The 20,462-nt window shown below is 42.9% G+C and overlaps 1 protein-coding gene and 1 pseudogene across 13 annotated transcripts in view; one reads left to right on the top strand and one right to left on the bottom strand.

Annotated features, from left to right (window-relative positions):
* The window catches only part of LOC129826526 (splicing regulator ARVCF-like), a 378,140-nt gene extending 361,442 nt beyond the window's left edge, over positions 1–16,698 (bottom strand). For 7 of the 13 annotated variants that reach the window (XM_055887353.1, XM_055887361.1, XM_055887362.1 and 4 more), the window contains exon 1: positions 16,075–16,697. The gene's annotated coding sequence lies outside the window, so the exon portion shown is untranslated. Of the gene's footprint in view, positions 1–16,074 lie in introns of all 13 variants that reach the window. The other 6 variants (XM_055887365.1, XM_055887359.1, XM_055887363.1 and 3 more) reach the window with 2 other exon arrangements.
* A 1,944-nt stretch (positions 16,699–18,642) lies between these two features.
* LOC129826525 (transport and Golgi organization 2 homolog) overlaps positions 18,643–20,462 on the top strand; it is a 30,672-nt pseudogene continuing 28,852 nt past the window's right edge.

Here is a 20,462-nt window from a genome sequence, read left to right as displayed (position 1 = left end):
ATATATCTGTATGTACATATTCTTTATCCCTTTACACTTGTGTGTATAAGGTAGTAGTTGTGGAATTGTTAGGTTAGATTACTCGTTGGTTATTACTGCTTTGTCGGAACTAGAAGGACAAGCATTTCACTTGACTCACATTAACATCTGCTAACCATGTGTATGTGACAAATAAAATTTGATTTGATTTGATATTAAGCCAAACATAACAGGACAATGAGTGACAAGGAGTTGGCATGATAGCACAAACAGACTGGCACTCCTCCCACAAACAGGCTTGGTCTGGATGCCACGGTGGGGACAGCCCAGCCCAGTCAGACATTCCATGGCTAGTTGAGAGACCAGGGTGTGCTGCTGTTCTCTGTGAGAGGAGGAAATGCTGAGAGCCAGGGCATGTGGAAATGAAGATCCACCACCGATCCCCCCCTCCCTCCCACACACACACACACACACACACACACACACCATCCTTTAAAAGAACCCCCATTACATTATTCAGCAGAATGTCACGGGTCACAATGGTAAAAGCTCTGAGGCTGGCTGACACCCAGAAAAGGGAGAGAGAGAAGAGGAGGGGAGGGGGAAGATTTAATGGGCTATGCTGCTACGAACTGAGTGATCTGTCACTTACTATTCAATCCCTTTCAGCTAAACTCTTTCTTTGGGGACATTTGGTGAATTTGTGTGAATGTGCGTTTGCACATTCCTACTCTGAGGCAGCGGCACAACATTCCTTCTCGATTTATTCAGCGTATTATACTCCATTTATGGTGACACCATCAGTTTATTGGTGACTCAGTGAGAAAAATGGGGGCTTGGCCATGGTGGTAAAGGAGATTTAGCAAGCAGATGATGCTATTAAACAACAACGTCTGTCTGGGAAAACTAATGCTACACAAAAACTACTAAAAGTCCTCAGACTAGCACTCTGTGTGAACTCCATATGAATGAACGGATCATGTCAATACCATACAGTACATATCTATCATGGTCAGATTCCATGGCTGTTACTGTGTGCCGGAGCAGAGATGCACCAAGAATGTCTTGGATGTTACTGCCGCCCCGCCTCTTCCCTCATCAAGCGGAGCCCCTTTCCCAGGAGAGTCACCCCCCACTCACATGCTCTGAATGATGAAATCAATCCTAGCCACCATGACACCAGCACAGCACTGCATGCCTGTCTGCCTTTCCCCTTCTCGCTCTCTCTCCCGCGCCGCCCCCCCCCTCCCCAGGGCCCACAGTAGCGGAGGGGTACTGCTGGGTTTGCACGGCTGTCTTACACTGAGCGTAGGGATTTTCATGGCTACACCCCTCCCCTCCTCCCCTACCCCCCCAAATCCCCTTTCCTACTCAGGCTTGCACCACAATCAGTTCTGATTAAAACTGGGAAGGCTGGCTCTTTCTTTGGGGAGAGAACAGCTTAATCTGTGAGACTGGAATGGCTCATTTACATAGAGGAGTGGAGGAATGGAATGTGGCAGATAGATATATGCACACTGCTACAGATCGATGTAGCTAGCTGGAGTCCCATGGTTACAGGGCTGCTCTAGTCTGTAGCTCTACTGCTGTTGCAGGCAGCTCTGCTCTGCTGACATGGGCCTGCCTGCCTCTAGTTTGATCACTGAAGACCAGAGGCAGTGCTACTACTAACCCAACCGCTGCCCTCAGCAGAAATGGGAGCATGTAAAAACGAGCCTTGCTAACCTGCGAATCCCTCTTCATTTACAGTGTGGATTCTGGAAACAGTGAAGAGCAGTAAGGGGTATTGTATGTTTCAAAAAGCTATCAGATAGTCCATCAAAGGCTAACTAATTGAAAAAGATACGAGGCCAGGTCACAACAATTGTGAGACGTGAGCATTTAATTGTACTGCCTTAATTCATTTTGAGAAAAAGTAGGGCCCAAAAAAAGGCTTATGTCAGGGTTTTCAGTTTCAGAATGATCATCCATTCAATTTAGGCTAATTAATACATGTAAATTCCAGTGCTGACTAAGCTCCAATTGTCCAACAGCCTAATTTAGCTTGTCTACTTTTATACAGGGTGTGTGTGTGTGTGTGTGTGTGTGTGTGTGTGTGTGTGTGTGTGTGTGTGTGTGTGTGTGTGTGTGTGTGTGTGTGTGTAGCATATCCGGTTTCATGGTTGAGGCAAAGACACTCATAGACACTGCAGCACTGCCCTCTATGCTGCATAGCTCTGTAGTAACCACAATGCATTTCATCACAACCATAGCATAGGGAGGCATGGAGAAAACCATATTTCCAGTGGAGTGTCAGACGCCTAAACACATACAGCAGTAACTGAACAAATATATACTAGAAAGCAAGAGACAGAAAAATAGAGTTCAGTTTAGTCTATTGACATCCCCATTAGCTGCTGCACATGCAGCAGCAACTCATTATGGTGTCCACACAAACAATTAAATATGTGACAGAGTACAGAACAGTTATAGAAAAGAACATAAGATATTACATTACATCAAAAATAAGAGTCATATTATCAAGACACCATGAGACAACAAAAATACTTATTACACAGTATTCATATATACTGTACATATTCATATTGTTCAATATAATACAGTTAATTTAGATATTTAGAAAGATGAGAGGTGCTGTCAAAATATATTGTAAGAGAGAGAAGGAAAGAGAAAAAGAAAGAGAGAAGGGAGATAAGAGGAGACAAATGAAGAGCAAATCCATTGAAGGAGAGGACATATCCCCAATAACTATTACAGACTACAAAGGGAAGCACAGCCGCAAGCTGCCCAGTGACGCGAGCCTACCAGACGAGCTAAATTACTTCTATGCCTAAAGGCAGGAGGTCAGAGACCTGGCCGTGTGGTGCCAGGACAACAACCTCTCCCTCAACATGATCAAGACAAAGGAGATGATTGTGGACTACAGGAAAAGGAGGACCGAGTACGCCCCAACTCTTATCGATGCAGCTGTAGTGGAGCAACAAACTAACATGGTCCAAACACACCAAGATGGTCCAAACACACCAAGACAGTCGTGAAGAGGGCACGACAAAGCCTATTCCCTCTCAGGAGACTGAAAATATTTGTCATGGGTGCTCAGATTCTCAAAAGGTTCTACAGCTGCACGATCGAGAGAATCCTGACTGGTTGCATCACTGCCTGGTATGGCAACTGCTCGGCCTCCGACCGCAAGGCACTACAGAGGGTAGTGAGTACGGCCCAGTTCATCACTGTGGCCAAGCTTCCTGCCATCCAGTACCTCTATACCAGGCGGTGTCAGAGGAAGGCCCTGTAAATTGTCAAAGACTCCAGCCACCCTAGTAATAGACTGTTCTCTCTGCTACCGCACGGCAAGCTGTACTGGAGCGCCAGGTCTAGGTCCAAGAGGCTTCTAAACAGCTTCTACAGCCAAGTCATAAGACTCCTGAACAGCTAATTAAATGGCTACCCAGACTATTTGCATTGCCCCCCCTCCCCCCATGTACATATTATCTCAATTACCTCGACTGCCCCCGCACATTGACTCTGTACCAGTAACCTCTGTATATAGCCTCGCTACTGTTATTTTACTGCTGCTCTTTAATTATTTGTTATTTTTACCTTATCTATTTTTTACTTAACACTTATTTTTCTTAAAACCGCATTGTTGGTTAAGGGCTGGTAAGCATTTCACTGTAAGGTCTACACCTGTTGTATTCGGCGCGTGTGACAAATAAAATTTGATTTGATTTGAATAACCTAACAGTGTCTAAAATCTAGCCACAGACAATGAAAACCACCATTCCTTTTACACTGGACAACATAATGTGTCATTCTCCTGAGCTAGCTCCATCAGCGACATTTCAAGCTAGCTATAGAGTGAGCTTACGGTACGTTCTTAACTCCTTTACACAGGCAGCTAATGCAGGCAGTCCAGACAGCAAAGGCAGCTTGCGCTCACCATCATTCAGTCACAGATGGTCGAGGCCCCTCGGTCTAACACTTGATCGAAACCCTCCCCAATACGAGCCTCCTTAGTACCCTCCTTAGTACCCTCCCTCCCACACATAAAGCCCTGATTGTTGCCTCTGCTGGCATCTCCTCTGTTCTGCCACATTCATGTCCTGACAGTATCTCTTTATATTTCCTGCCAGCACTTAAGTAGAGGAAGATTTTTTTCTTCCTGCCTTTATGCTATGGCTCCTTTATGAGGAGATGCCTAACTGCCACATTAATCAGCTGTCACTTTACTGAACGGATGCAGAAGAGCAGAGCAGAGGTACTGAGGACACAGACACACATCTTGCGTCCCAAATGGCACCCTATTCCTTATATAGTGCACTATTCCACTATGGGCCCTGGTTAAAAGTAGTGCACTATAAAAGGTTAAAGGGTGCCATTTGGGACACATTCACACGCAGCAGCAGTACATGCGTAGGAGTTACTATGACACCAGTCACTGCTCCACATCATCTATAGTTCCATACACTGGATCTCTCTCTCTCGATCCCCCATTCGGAACTGTTGCAGATCTATAAGCTGAATTTCTATATGGATTATTGAAAACCACACTATGATGAATGAGTTTCACAATATGCTACCGTTTCTGACCATTAAGGAGCTAAACTGAATCACTGTGTGTCTTCTTCAAATAGCCATTTTACAGGTTTCAGGGGATAAACATGGGGTGAACATCTTCCCTTTGCCCAAAATAACAAAGGTGTTATCTTATTTCTGCACAATGGAGGATGGAGTTTACAGGTTCTTGGTCTCTGAACCTCATTGTTCTCCAACTCATTTTTGGAGTGCTAGGTTTCTGAAATTCAAAACAGTCTAAGCTCCCACTAATCCCCAGTCATTCTGGCAGCGCAGCCCCTGTGATTGAGAGAGACAGAGAGAGAGGGGCGCTCGCTCCACAATATAGTCATGAGGTTCCTTCCTGTGTATGCTAATGAAAAGCCCCATTCAAAACTAATTTCTCTCCTGGTAATAGCATCAGTCCATTGTCTGAGAAAAGCCATCATAGAATGATTAGAAAAGTGGAATAAAGGAAGTCAGAGAGGTATAGGCTTCAGATGAAGGGGCTGACAATCAACAATATGACAACAAAAAAACAAAGAGCTAGACTATCTAGACCAGCAAGACCACTTTCAGTAGTCCAGCTTGACCAGTTTGATGAGCTTGGCTCAGCGGTTTTCCTATTTTATTTTGGAAGCATCTCTTGGAGTGTCTTTACTAGTTGATGTCCTTCGGGGTAAAGCAGAGATCAAGGTCCTACTTTCCAGAGGCCGGGGCCAGCAGGCCAACACTCTCAGACAGAACAGTAGGGTTCACTAGGACAGACCTTTCCCACAGCCCCTCTTTCTACATGCACAGAGCAGATGGAGATGGTAGAGCAGAGCATTAAAACAGACTTCTGAAGGCCCTCCCCCCTCTCGTTTATACTTTTTTATGATGTCACCCAAACAAACAAACAAATTAAAACGTTATTTTCTCCTTGAACCATTTAATGATTTCCCTACCTAATTTCACACTTTCAAGCTCCAGTGAAACTGCCAAATAAGAGATGCAAGCATAAAATCAAAGAAGGTCACAGCCAAATCAACATCATAAAAATAAACAAAAAGGCAATCTAATGGATAGCTGCTATATTCATTACTTCACAAAAGGTCCATTTGCTATTTCATATTTAAATCAACATCAATGCTATGGTTCCCTGTATGGCACTGTTGTGGCAGTCTAGTTAGCTCTTTACCTGTCCATGGCAACCTCCCTGATCTCATCCAGTTTGGGACTGGGGAGGGGAACAGAGTCATTCCTAATTCATCTGTGGTGCAGTGTGGTGTCTGGGCTGACGTACAGACACACATCCGCTCCACTGTTTAGCAACCCAGGATGGCACGGTAGGGATTAAAATTAAGCAGCTCTTATCCCTGAACATAATCAAGGCAGGACAGGGCCCAGCAGGGTTAATCCTCCATACAGCAGGGCCCAGGAGGAGGAGAGGAACTTCTAGCGGTTTGGTCATTGTCTCCCCTATGACCTGACGAGCAGGTCATAGGGGATTTGTTTAATATCAATCCAGGCAGCTGCCTGAAGTTGACAGCTGCAGAGTTCATTTTAGGCTAAGTCCCCAGGTAAAGGTGGGAAGGCACAGTGACTGGCTGCACTACAACACTGCTGATTGTTTCCTGGTGAGAGACATTATCATCCTCAGATTGGGGAGGAGGGGATCAGCCAGGGAATTGACATTCTCTTGATGCACAGAGGGATTTCGGTACAATTCCTCTATGTTTATGCAATGTCCATGGGTTGCACTGTGGGGTAGGGTGGAGAAGGGAGGACAAGGGAGGTGGATTAACGGCCAGTCAACATGTCACAGTGTAATAGGCCCACTGGTATTCTGATAACGCATTACCACCCAGGTCCCTGCACTGAGAAAAATGATGCTGTGAAATCTTGTTTAAACCCAATTTCTGGCACAGAGGTCATCTTGGGTCTGACTGCAAAGACATGATTGAAAGCTTTTGAGGACATGCCATCAATATCACAAGGATATGGAAATACAAGAATAACACCAGATCAAATTAACAAGGCTGCTTTAGACTGAAGTTACTTTATGTTCATTTCCCTCTCAAATCCCAATATTAGACATATTGATGTTAATTATCTTTGTTTTTATTAACTAGAGGGAATTTGTCAAATAAAATAGAAAATGACATTTTCACAAACAGCATCGGTTTTCCCAAATATGAGGCTGAAAATGGGATCTTTAGTGACCAGAGTCAGGACACCCGTTTAACATCCCATTCAAAAGACAGCACCCTACACAGGGCAATGTCCCCAATCACTGCCCTGGGGAATTGAGATATTTTTTTAGACCAGAGGAAAGGGTACCTCCTACTGGCCCTCCAACACCACTTCCAGCAGCATCTGGTCTCCCATCCAGGGACTGACCAGAACTAACACTGCTTAGCTTCATAGCTTCAGAAGCAAGCCAGCAGTGGGATGCAGGGTCGTATGCTGCTATTTAACCCAAAACAGCTAACAATTAATAAAACCTTAACCCCTTACACTCACGGGCAATGGCCAAAATGAATAGGGCTAAATTTACATGTTTCTTACAGATGAAATATGAAAAGCATAAGCATAACGATGGTAGCAATTAAAAGGGAACAGTTTAAAGATGATGGGAACTAACCTCATTGCAACTCCCCTCCAAGTCTCCGACCACTACCTTGTATCCTTTTCCCTCTCGCTCTCATCCAACACTTCCCACACTGCCCCTACTCGGATGGTATCGCGCCGTCCCAACCTTCGCTCTCTCTCCCCCGCTACTCTCTCCTCTTCCATCCTATCATCTCTTCCCTCTGCCCAAACCTTCTCCAACCTATCTCCTGATTCTGCCTCCTCAACCCTCCTCTCCTCCCTTTCTGCATCCTTTGACTCTCTATGTCCCCTATCCTCCAGGCCGGCTCGGTCCTCCCCTCCCGCTCCGTGGCTCGACGACTCATTGCGAGCTCACAGAACAGGGCTCCGGGCAGCCGAGCGGAAATGGAGGAAAACTCGCCTCCCTGCGGACCTGGCATCCTTTCACTCCCTCCTCTCTACATTTTCCTCTTCTGTCTCTGCTGCTAAAGCCACTTTCTACCACTCTAAATTCCAAGCATCTGCCTCTAACCCTAGGAAGCTCTTTGCCACCTTCTCCTCCCTCCTGAATCCTCCTCCCCCCCCCTCCTCCCTCTCTGCAGACGACTTCGTCAACCATTTCGAAAAGAAGGTCGACGACATCCGATCCTCGTTTGCTAAGTCAAACGACACCGCTGGTTCTGCTCACACTGCCCTACCCTGTGCTCTGACCTCTTTCTCCCCTCTCTCTCCAGATGAAATCTCGCGTCTTGTGACGGCCGGCCGCCCAACAACCTGCCCGCTTGACCCTATCCCCTCCTCTCTTCTCCAGACCATTTCCGGAGACCTTCTCCCTTACCTCACCTCGCTCATCAACTCATCCTTGACCGCTGGCTACGTCCCTTCCGTCTTCAAGAGAGCGAGAGTTGCACCCCTTCTGAAAAAACCTACACTCGATCCCTCCGATGTCAACAACTACAGACCAGTATCCCTTCTTTCTTTTCTCTCCAAAACTCTTGAACGTGCCGTCCTTGGCCAGCTCTCCTGCTATCTCTCTCAGAATGACCTTCTTGATCCAAATCAGTCAGGTTTCAAGACTAGTCACTCAACTGAGACTGCTCTTCTCTGTATCACGGAGGCGCTCCGTACTGCTAAAGCTAACTCTCTCTCCTCTGCTCTCATCCTTCTAGACCTATCGGCTGCCTTCGATACTGTGAACCATCAGATTCTCCCCTCCACCCTCTCCGAGTTGGGCATCTCCGGCGCGGCCCACGCTTGGTTTGCGTCCTACCTGACAGGTCGCTCCTACCAGGTGGCGTGGCGAGAATCTGTCTCCTCACCACGCGCTCTCACCACTGGTGTCCCCCAGGGCTCTGTTCTAGGCCCTCTCCTATTCTCGCTATACACCAAGTCACTTGGCTCTGTCATAACCTCACATGGTCTCTCCTATCATTGCTATGCAGACGACACACAATTAATCTTCTCCTTTCCCCCTTCTGATGACCAGGTGGCGAATCGCATCTCTGCATGTCTGGCAGACATATCAGTGTGGATGACGGATCACCACCTCAAGCTGAACCTCGGCAAGACGGAGCTGCTCTTCCTCCCGGGGAAGGACTGCCCGTTCCATGATCTCGCCATCACGGTTGACAACTCCATTGTGTCCTCCTCCCAGAGCGCTAAGAACCTTGGCGTGATCCTGGACAACACCCTGTAGTTCTCAACTAACATCAAGGCGGTGGCCCGTTCCTGTAGGTTCATGCTCTACAACATCCGCAGAGTACGACCCTGCCTCACACAGGAAGCGGCGCAGGTCCTAATCCAGGCACTTGTCATCTCCCGTCTGGATTACTGCAACTCGCTGTTGGCTGGGCTCCCTGCCTGTGCCATTAAACCCCTACAACTCATCCAGAACGCCGCAGCCCGTCTGGTGTTCAACCTTCCCAAGTTCTCTCACGTCACCCCGCTCCTGCGCTCTCTCCACTGGCTTCCAGTTGAAGCTCGCATCCGCTACAAGACCATGGTGCTTGCCTACGGAGCTGTGAGGGGAACGGCACCTCAGTACCTTCAGGCTCTGATCAGGCCCTACACCCAAACAAGGGCACTGCGTTCATCCACCTCTGGCCTGCTCGCCTCCCTACCACTGAGGAAGTACAGTTCCCGCTCAGCCCAGTCAAAACTGTTCGCTGCTCTGGCACCCCAATGGTGGAACAAACTCCCTCACGACGCCAGGACAGCGGAGTCAATCACCACCTTCCGGAGACACCTGAAACCCCACCTCTTCAAGGAATACCTAGGATAGGATAAAGCAATCCTTCTGCCCCCCCCCCCCCCCTTAAAAGATTTAGATGCGCTATTGTAAAGTGGCTGTTCCACTGGATGTCATAAGGTGAATGCACCAATTTGTAAGTCGCTCTGGATAAGAGCGTCTGCTAAATGACTTAAATGTAAATGTAAAATGATTAGACTAAAAGGTGAGGACAACAGTTCCCCTGAAAAGACTGAATTCAAACATTACGCTGTTGATTTGATGTGCTTTTTACATTGACTTTACTTTGCTGCATTTGTTGACAACAAAATCTGAAAATACTCTGGATACATTCAGTGACATGATAATTTAGGGTAGGTTCAACGGAAGACAAAAACATGACAAGGGTTTGAGTGCTAGGTGTAACTGGTGTTTCCAACAGGCCACACACGCCTCTCCAAAGTGTACACAGTACCTAAGTAATTGTCAATGCACTTTTATGACTGATATAGTCTTAAACTATAAGGTGCTTTTTTTTTTAGATCTCCTAGCTGTGCCGTTGAGGAACTAGAGCAAGCACACTTGTAGTTGTTTTGTTTGGAACACAACCCTGCATCCCCGCATCCCCGCACTCACACAATTACTGTTGTTGTTTAAGAAATTCAAATACGGTCCATTATAAATTGCAATCTGGGTCAGATGGGCATTATTTCAAAGGTTGTTCTATTGCTAACATGACTAGCGAAGTTATAAAATACAATCTTATAGCGTTAGGCTTTCACAATGCAATTCAGAGAAGTAGATCGTAATGAGTGTATTCAGTCATGAGTGCATTCAGACGTGTGGTCCGCGGCACATTTCCTTCAAAATACAACAAACATATGCTCATTCTGTCCAAGGCAAACCAGGGTATAACGCCATGTCATTCTGTAACTGTACATCAAACATAGTGATCATAAACATTGACACTGTATATGACATGAGTTTTATGATATGGAAATGTGAAGTACACATTTGGACTCACAGGTGTTTGGCTTTCTTGTATTACATCATAGCGGTATTTATTATTATCCTCAAAATCCGTCATTCGGACTCCCAAGTAGCTCAGCGGTCTAAGGCACTGCATCTCAGTGCTAGAGGCGTCACTACAGACACTCTGGTTTGAATCCAGGCTGTATCACAACCAGCTGTGATTGGGAGTCCCATAGCGCACAATTGGCCCAGCGTCGTGCGGGATTGGTCGGTGTAGGCCGTCATAGTAAATAAGAATTTGTTCTTAACTGACTTGCCTAGATAAACAAAAACACAAACATCTCATCTTTCAAAATACATAAAGTCTTCTTAATTTTCTTAATTCCTGGGACTATGTGTTGGGTCTGGCCAGACAGACAAAGACCTAGAGAGTTATTTCCCTTGGCAGGAGAGAGAGGAGAGGCGATGGCCAGCGCCAGGGGTGGATTGAAGGAGCAAACCAAGCAAGCAGCACAGAGGGAAGAAACACAGCTCTGTCCCCCAGCCCAGCAGGTGTCAGCCAGAACCATAAAGAGTCATTCACTCTTGACCTGGCCTGCCTCTCTCAATACACAGGAAGTCAGTGTATCCCACAGTACTGAGTGCACTGAATAATACAGTTTCATCTCCCCAATAAGATACTATGCTATATCCATCAAACTACCAAGACAGCCAAGTGTGATGTTAGTTTATTTATTGATGAAAATGTTAATGCAAGTTGAGGGAATTTAATGTCAACATGATTTCTCTGGAAGGTATCAGCTTGACTGATCCGTGCAATATTATCATCAGAGTAGATGAGTTGCTAGATTAGACTTGTTCTCCCTCTGTCATAGCATTAGGTGACTTTTCTTCTAATCATGTTTTACGGATGAACATCTTGAGGGGCAGCCCCCTATAACATCAAGTGCTAAAACATACTCACTAGCCTTGTTGCATGAGGCATTCCGTTGTACTGCACAAATCATTTCCATTTCACTGATTCTATTAGCTAATAAAAATATCCAGAATGAATCCTCTTAAACATAGTCTCTGTTTGGCATGACATGTATTACAATACTGCACTTAACATTAAGCAATAACCAATAACCACAGAAGCATACAAAATGATGATGCAGAGTTAACGCGACTAGTCTACATTTGCTGCATACTTGAACACACATACATGTCAGAGTAGGATTCATATAAGCTATTCACAACAGCATCCATAATCATAGAATATAACGCTGTACAAGTACAACTTAGGCGAAATAAATTCAGAGACTACATAAATCTTGCATAAAACAAATCATAATCCACTAATTTGAACAAGGGCCAATCTCTTTTTCAAATAGCACATACTGGTTGGAGTTGGCACTTATGGTTCAGGCTCTCTGTGTTAGTCCACTCTAATCAATTCTACAACCTCAAATGAAGGAAAGAGAACGCCTGAAATTCTTCATACACTTAATTAACATGTGAAATCAGGTCCTGACTGATTAACATTCCACAGTTCATTGATCTAGAAGATTAAATAAACTAGAATGAATGGTCAAGGTCAAGTCTGTAGACTGCCTAGAATGGACTAACAAAGCATGTGAACACCATAGAAGTTTCTGTGTAAATTTCACACACAAGTGACACTTTGATTTAGGAAAATCCTATACCGGTTGCTTACAGGTCAATCTTGATGCAAGTCCAAAAACTGAAGCTGTAGATTCAACCAATCAATTGTGAAATGCATCTGCAACATGTTGTAGAGAAAAATAACTATTTCTTATATATTATGTTCGTTCCTATCCACTGGATTTGTGAGTAGCCTACATCTACCTTGACACGTTCCATTAAAACTACATCACTGATGAAAGATTACGTATCTGTCTGTTGTAGGCCACGGTCTCTGTCTTGCTGGTTGCATTATCTAGGCTAACATGCATAATACTGAACACTGCTGTGCTCAGAACTCCTTTCCCACTCAACATCCACTGCTGTACTTTAACCTAGCTTCCATATAGTGTATAATAATTACTCTGTACAATAATAATCCTAGTTTCAACATTTATTCGCCATGTGCACAGGATACAACAGGTGTAAAAAAGTAGAGTGAAATTCTTACTTGAGAGCTCTTTCCCAACAATGCCGTGATGACAATAAATAAAACAAAAGAATTGTAGTCAAAGATTTGATCCCACTGAATAGGATAAAGCCTATAGAAATCCAAAGAGGCTATATTCAGGGAGTCAGGGATGTTACAATGGACAGCTGCAATAATGGAGTACATATTCACAAAATCACTTTGTCAAAGTGAAATATAATAGTCCTAGGGTAGATCTATGTAGCCTCATAGCCTGGTTCCTCTCTAGTTTTCCTCCTAGGTTCCGGCATTTCTAGGGACTTTTTCCTAGCCACAGTGCTTCTACACCTGCATTGCTTGCTGTTTGGGGTTTTAGGCTGGGTTTCTTTACAGCACTTTGTGACATCAGCTGATGTAAGAAGAGCTTTATAAATACATTTGATTGATTGATATGTGGAATGAAAAATCATTGGGTCGAAAAAACGGCAGCAGTCAGTTCAGTGTATTCTACTCAGTTGAATACTGACAGATTCCTGGACAGGGCCTAGGCATTGTGTTGTCAAATCTAGCAGACTTAGGAACCATTGTGGCCAAGGCCCTAGGATATCATATGGAGCATTTTCAGTGCCAACATAAATTGTATTTGAATTCCACCATTTGTATTAGGATATTGAATTTGAATGTAATATTTTTTCATTTGTAATGCACAAATTGAATAATTGAATGCATACATTAAACTTGTATTTCATGATTTGAAACTGAATTGAATGAATATTCAGTTTTAAAATGCAATTTAAATGTAATTGAATATTCAAATGCAATATTTATATTCAGTTTCAATATGGTAGATATTACATTTGTCTGTCTATCAAGTTTACAAACTATAATTTCAAGCTTATCAAATTTCAATATATTAAACTTCTCAGATGCATTCAGATTGACTTATCAAATTCAGTTCCAAAACCAGAGACAACATCCTGGTACTTTGCCAGCCAGGAAAGGTAAAGGTTGAGGAGAACAGATGCTCTCTGTGGTAAAACAAAGCTTCTGGCGTTTTTTGAAGCCAATGTGGGTGGTTGAATTTATTTTCTTCCTATGAATTTGGCTCTAGCGTTTGTACCATGTTGGGTATAAGCTATTCCTGAAGGCTAAGACTATCTTCTGTATACCACCCATACCTTGTGACAACACAACTGATTGGCTCAAAATCATTAACGAAAGAAATTCCACAAATTAACAAGGCACACCTGTTAATTGAAATGCATTCCAGGTGGCTGCCTCATGAAGCTGGTTGAGAGAATGCCAAGAGTGTGCAAAGCTGTCATCAAGGCAGAGGTTGGCTACTTTGAAGAATCTCAAATAAGATAGATTTTGATTTTGGTTACTACATGATTCCATATGCGTTATTTCATAGTTTTGATATCTTCACTATTATTCTACAATGTAGAAAATAGTAAAAATTAAGAAAAACCCGGGAATGAGTAGGTGTCCAAACTTTCATTCAGACCCCTTGACCTTTTCCAAATTTTGTTCCTTTACAGACTTATTCTAAAATTGATTAAATTATTTTTTGTTCCTCATCAATCTACACAAAGTGAAAACAGGTTTTTACCTCATTTACAAATTCAAAATTATGGAATTAAAATACAATTTCTGTTGGCACTGAAATCACTCCATAATATTGTTACTCAATTCTAGAAATATGGCAAACAAACACAGTCATCAATTAGCTGATGGGGCCCGAGGGCCACAGTGGCCTTTCAGATAAGTGATTAGTGTAGCACATGCTTATCTATAAAATAAATAGGTGGCACTCAAAAGGGAAAACACTTGAACCAATAACATCCATCCATGGTTGGTTGCATATGATTCCTGTACTTTAGCTGCTTGATTTGGAGTACCCACACCTTAAATGTTCTACTGCTTCAGCTCCTGCACCTCTTATAGAATATTAGCTCAAAAGTATTGTGAAGCTCCTGCACCTAAATATACAACAGTACCAGCACAGAAAATGAGTAACGCCACCTACTTCAATCCAAGTCAACATTGTACTTTCAATGTGAAGAACTTGCGACACAGACAAATACAAACAGGAAATAAGTTATTTCCATGCATTCGGAGTAGTACTATTGCACATATATCAATCTAAATGAGGATTTCCTACATTTAAACGTAGAATAAAAACTGCCAACTGGGCAGAAGCTGTGGTAGCAGCTCTCCAGCGCATGACCTTGTGACTGACTGCAACAGCTATTTATATTCATTCATACATGTCAATCCCATCCAACCAAATCTATTTTCGCAGGTTGGCATTTATTGGGATGGCTCAGCTCTGCAGAGTGGTCACTACCTGGCAGTCACAAAGTCATTCAATCTTCTTTTTAACCTAAACAAGCGTCAACCTGCTCACACAGCCGTCACGTCAACTACATTTAACACATCAAAATGCCCCTATGGCGATATGTACGCATTTCATTATATTGGGCCTACCAAAGTGGGAAGATCATTTTTGTATTTTATTTAACTAGGCTTAGTTAAGAACAAATTCGTTTTTACAATGACGGCCAGTGGCTTAACTGCCTTGTTCAGGAGTAGAAGGACAGATTTTTACCTTGTCAGCTCAGGGATTCGATCCAACAACCTTTCGGTTACTGGCCCAACGCTCTAACCAACCTGCTGCCTAACACAAAGGGTGTTCAGGCTTCAAGAGGAAAACTACATAAGACGGAAGGTACACGTCATCCAAATAATTCCAGCAGCAACTCGCAAATGCCCCCTTTTCCAAACTGGGTATATTACAAGGGGAGAACCCGGAAGGCAAAACAAAAGCTATAGAACATCTAGACATGACCATGTCACTCACTCAGCAACAGGGAAAAACAAAGAGGGAAATGATTGACGGGTCACGCCACAGCAAAAATAACATCTTTACAGTAATATTTTACATCTTGGAAAAAACAACTGTCTAAAAAAAATATTCTAATGTATTCACCACATTTGTTACTATAAAGAATATTTAACTGTATTCTGCATTGCCTGAGGTTTACATTTAAATATCATAATTATTTTTGAAGTATTGCAAAGATGCTGCAGGTAGGTTGCCTATTGTAGGTGCCCTGTGCAGACAGAGGCACTTCCATGACACAATCGATGACTATTTGTGTGCTCTTAGATCTGCAGAATCAGGAGGCAGTGCACGACATTCATTGTTGTATATATTCAGCAAACACACGACATGGGTTTGGAATTTTCATATTATGAAACAGAACTATAATGTAAGAGGTCAAAAAAAAAAGTCATATTCTACAATCTCTGTAGCGACTATTGCAATTGATATATGTCGTTACGCATTACATGGCATGAGATAAGCAATCTACAATTGATAATAGGCTGGAATGATTATTTTATCGAATGCAATTTCGTTTAATTCAAATATTAATTTTACCAGTCTACAATTGAGTTCCATAAATGAACAACTCCGCGTAAAATCCCCACAGCAGTCCCCCACTGGCTCACACATCCTTCAATCTCCATGACAATCGCAAAGCATTGTATCGTGTACGACTACGTATGAATAATATATTATGTTTGTTCGGCTGCTAAAATGAAAACGATACTCTTGAATCAAATTTGGACGTTTTATATATAACCAGGAACATTATAGCACATTTCTTACCTTCTACTCCTCCCTTCCACTGGAGTTTAGGGATAGTACGTACGCGCACGCAGGAGGAGTGTAAACTTGGCGATGCAATCACCAGATGGTTCCTTGCGCTGGTTAAATAAATCACCTCACACTCCTAGCCTATTCTTCTTAGTTTATGAATTGCACCTCATGACCAAAACGAATAATGATGTATCCTCTTTTCAATGTTTTTGTTGCAAACGACAGCGCTACTGTTATTCTCGTATAGTGCCGGAGAATAGCAGTGTAGTCCGTGATTGGCTTAGCCAATGTTTTATTTGCTAAATTATATGGAGGGTTAAGAGAGAGGACAAATCAAATGTAACCTGTGTTGAAATTACTCCTTACTTTAAAAAGTCCATGATTCATTCAATATAAAATAAAATAAAGTTATTTTTAACTAGGCTATTTATAGTCCAAGTCTGTGCCATCTCCAAAAACAAAACAAAAAGCACCGTGAGGTCGCAAATTCGTCAATAGCGTCAAATACACATTTTGACAGCAAATTGTTGTAAAAAAATAAATGATTGCCTGTCACTGACCCAAATCCGTGGCCCCAACTGACGGTTTCAAACTCCTCTCTTACACAAACAGCGCTAGTGCAACAAAACTGTCAGAGCCAACATCACTTGAATCCCACCCCTATCGCGGAGTGTTCGACGAAATATTTATTTTGATTGGGTGAACCTACTTTCAATTAAAGCAGAGACAGAATATCTCTTACTTGATTGGATTAAAAGCTGTCAATCTTTGTATACGACGTACAATGTGCAATCTTCTTTGAAACAAATGAACTGCACATGATCGAATATATAATTTGTAATGTTATCCTTAAAAATATAAACGCAACATGTAAAATGTTGGTCCCATGTTTCATGAGCTGAAATAAAATACATTTTCAATAAGCTTCTCAAATTCCATGCACATATTTTTTACATCCCTGTTGGGGGTGGCATTTGTCCTTTGCTAAGGAAATCCAGCCACCTGATATCAAGAAGCTAATTAAACAGCACGGTCATTACACATGTGCACCTCGTGCTGGGGACAAGAAAAGTCCACTCTCAAATACACTACGTGACCAAACGTATGTGGACACCTGCTTGTTGAACATCTCATGGGCATTAATAGGGAGTTGGTCCCCTCTTTGCTGCTATAACAGCCTCCACTCTTCTGGGAAGGCTTTCCACTAGATGTTGCAACATTGCTGCAGGGACTTGCTTCCATACAGCCACAAGAGCATTAGTGAGGTCAGGCACGGATGTTGAGCGATTAGGCCTGGCTCGCTGTTTTTTTTTTTACCTTTACTTAACTAGGCAAGTCAGTTAAGAACAAATTCTTATTTTCAATGACGGCATAGGAACAGTGGGTTAACTGCCTGTAACTTGTCAGCTCAGGGATTTGAACTTGCAACATTTTGGTTACTAGTCAACGCTCTAACCATTAGGCTACCCTGCCGCCCCAGTAGAACGCAGTTGGTGTTCCAATTCATCCCAAAGGTGTTCGATGGGGTTGAGGTCAGGGCTCTGTGCAGGCCATTGAAGTTCGTCCACACCAATCTTGACAAACCATTTCTATATAGACCTCGCTTTATGCACATGCTGAAACAGGAAAGGGCCTTTCCCAAACTGTTGCAACAAAGTTGGAAGCACAAAATCATCTAGAATGTCATTGTATGCTGTAGCATTAAGATTTCCCTTCACTGGAATTAAGGGGCCTCGCCCAAACCATGAAAAACAGGAGTCCAATGGCGGCGAGTTTTACAATACCCCAGCTGACGCTTGGAATTACGTATGGTGATCTTAGGCTTGTGTGCAGCTGCTCGGCCATGGAAATCCATTTCGTGAAGCTCCCGATGAACAGTTCTTGTGCTGACGTTGCTTCCAGAGGCAGTTTGGAACTCGGTGAGTTTTCTACGTGCTTCAGCACTTAGCGGTACCTCTCTGTGAGCTTATGTGGCCTACCACTTCGCATCGGAGTCGTTGTTGCTCCTAGACATTTCCACTTCACAATAATAGCACTTAGTTGACCGGGGTAGCTCTAGCAGGGCAGAAATGTGATTAACTGACTTGTAAATGTGTCATCCTAAGACGGTTTCTGACAGTCTGGGTAGAAATTCTAACCCCTGCACCAAGGAGATTTGATGAATATTATGGAAAAAAAGTATACTATATCAAAACATCAATTCTGCTTTTCATTGCTGACCAGCAGATGTCACTAATGTGCATTGTGTTAAAAGCTCCAACTAATTTAGCCGTTTTTCGACACAATTTGGTGAACGCGCCAAACGCTTCAAAAAGCCTTGGCTTCCCATCACAAGTTTCAGTTAACTGCTTGGTGGCCTAAAGGTTCTCCAAACACATGGAATCTTCTCAGTAGCCTTAGTCAATCATCCATGCGCCAAAAAATGTATTCTCAAACCGCTTGTACCCAAAGCAGCACAGACTAGCCATCATCTTCCAGACAACGCTCTCAAATGCTGATAGGGTTTAAGAAGGGGAGGTTTTATAACTCTTATGTTTCGCACTGATTTTGGTTCCACAGGAAACACTGACCAAAACTGTCGTTCCTAACCAGTCACGCTTGCATTACCAAAACATACTTAGATCAACTAATTTAAATGCTCTATCAACTAACTTAAATTATTACATTTACATAAACTGTCAAACGTAGCTAATAGTGAAATGAGAAATCTGAAAAATATCCATAACCTTCACTCAGGGTTAGTATCGGACAATCATAGTGTATGTTGCTAGACGGTTACGCCTACTATGTTTTGTTAGGGTGCAGGCGATTTACGCCTGGGATATTCTGGAACCATCAACGGGGTGAGCGCATTTCACATTCGTGTCATGACATTGACCTGAAAGTGCCGGTCTAGCCTACCCGCAAGATAAATCAAATGCACACACTACGACGAAGGGTTTGTTTTGTTTTGTTGTAATGTTAGCCAACCGAATGAATAGATCTTCAGCAGCAAGTGGAATAGTGAGTACTTTTCTCAATGTAACGTTAGCTAGGTAGCCAGGCAGATGAATGATAACATATTCTTACTTATTTTGTAATGTGTCACAAATCAGACCGGTAGCAAAGTGTTGTCACTTGCCTGTTTTGTCCTTGTTGTTAGTGTGACATCTAGTTAAGGTTAGCTAGCTAGCGCAAGACTGCTGCATCTAGTTAACGTTAGCTAACGTGATAGTTTGCTAAGTAACTGCAATCTATGCTCGTTCAAAGTTTCTGACTATAAAGCTAGCTAGCTGGCTATAATATGCATTTTGTTGTCCTGGTTATCATATTTCACATTTTTGTTCACCATTGCTATAGCTAGCTAGCTAACGTTAGATCTCTAATAATTGTAACGAATGTTGTTTGCTGGTAGCTGTTAAAGGGGACTAGAAAGGAGAACTCACCAACAAGCTGTCTGCTCTGCTCCTCTATGTCACTTTATAAAAATACCCTTTATTAGTTGAAGCAGGTGTGTTGTTTTAGTGCTGGTTTGGAACAAAAGCCTGCACACTTTAGTTATGTGGTCACCAGGTGCTGACCTCTTTTGTAATGTCATTTGAGTTTTAAGAATCAGCTGATAGTTCAAATATTTTTTTTCTAATCATTTGGCCTAACCCAATCACTTCTCTATCGGGTTTGTCAACAGTATTGCTGTCCTGTATTGAATAGTTATTTCAATCAGGATTAGGCTACCACTTGGATAAGGTAGGGGGCTTGGTACAGCTGTGGCTACCTGTACAGTCCTGTAGGATTTAGGTGGTTTGTCTCCTTTGTAAATTGAACCTAGGCCATGCTATAGTGTAGGGTGGTCAAGACCACCCTCCTCCTTTACTCACTTGACTATCATTTATCCTAGCCCTTGTCAACATGTCCAAGCTTTGAAACTTACTGTTCCCAGTGTGAGAGAGCGTCCCCAACCACTAACACCCCCATGTGTATCATCTTCTTCAAGTTTGACCCTCGACCTGCATCCAAAAATGCCTACAGGTAAGGCCTCTCCTCCCTCCGTGTACTATTACCACACTTTTCATATAGACTAGACTGGACGACTCTCATTTTATGTCAACTGGAGGCCTATATTCAGATGATGGTTTAAAAAGATGCACACTTCCAGATGTTGAGCAAATCTGAATCTTAAAGGAATCAAAGCATCATTGCGTTTGACGCAGGAGACATTCTTCTCATCTCCTGATACATACTGAACAAAAATATAAACTTAACATGTAAAGTGTTGGTCCCATGTTTCATGAACTAAAATAAAAGTTCCCAGAAAATTTTCTTACACCCAAAAAGCTTATTTCTCTCAAATTTGGTGCACAAATGTGTTTACATTCCTGTTAGTGAGCATTTCTCCTTTGCCAAGATAATCCATCCAC

This window comes from Salvelinus fontinalis, chromosome 28, assembly GCF_029448725.1.
Source record: "Salvelinus fontinalis isolate EN_2023a chromosome 28, ASM2944872v1, whole genome shotgun sequence".
Lineage (NCBI taxonomy): Eukaryota > Metazoa > Chordata > Actinopteri > Salmoniformes > Salmonidae > Salvelinus > Salvelinus fontinalis.
The sequence above is the reverse complement of the archived record's forward strand: the minus strand, read 5'-3'. Positions and strand labels throughout refer to the sequence as shown.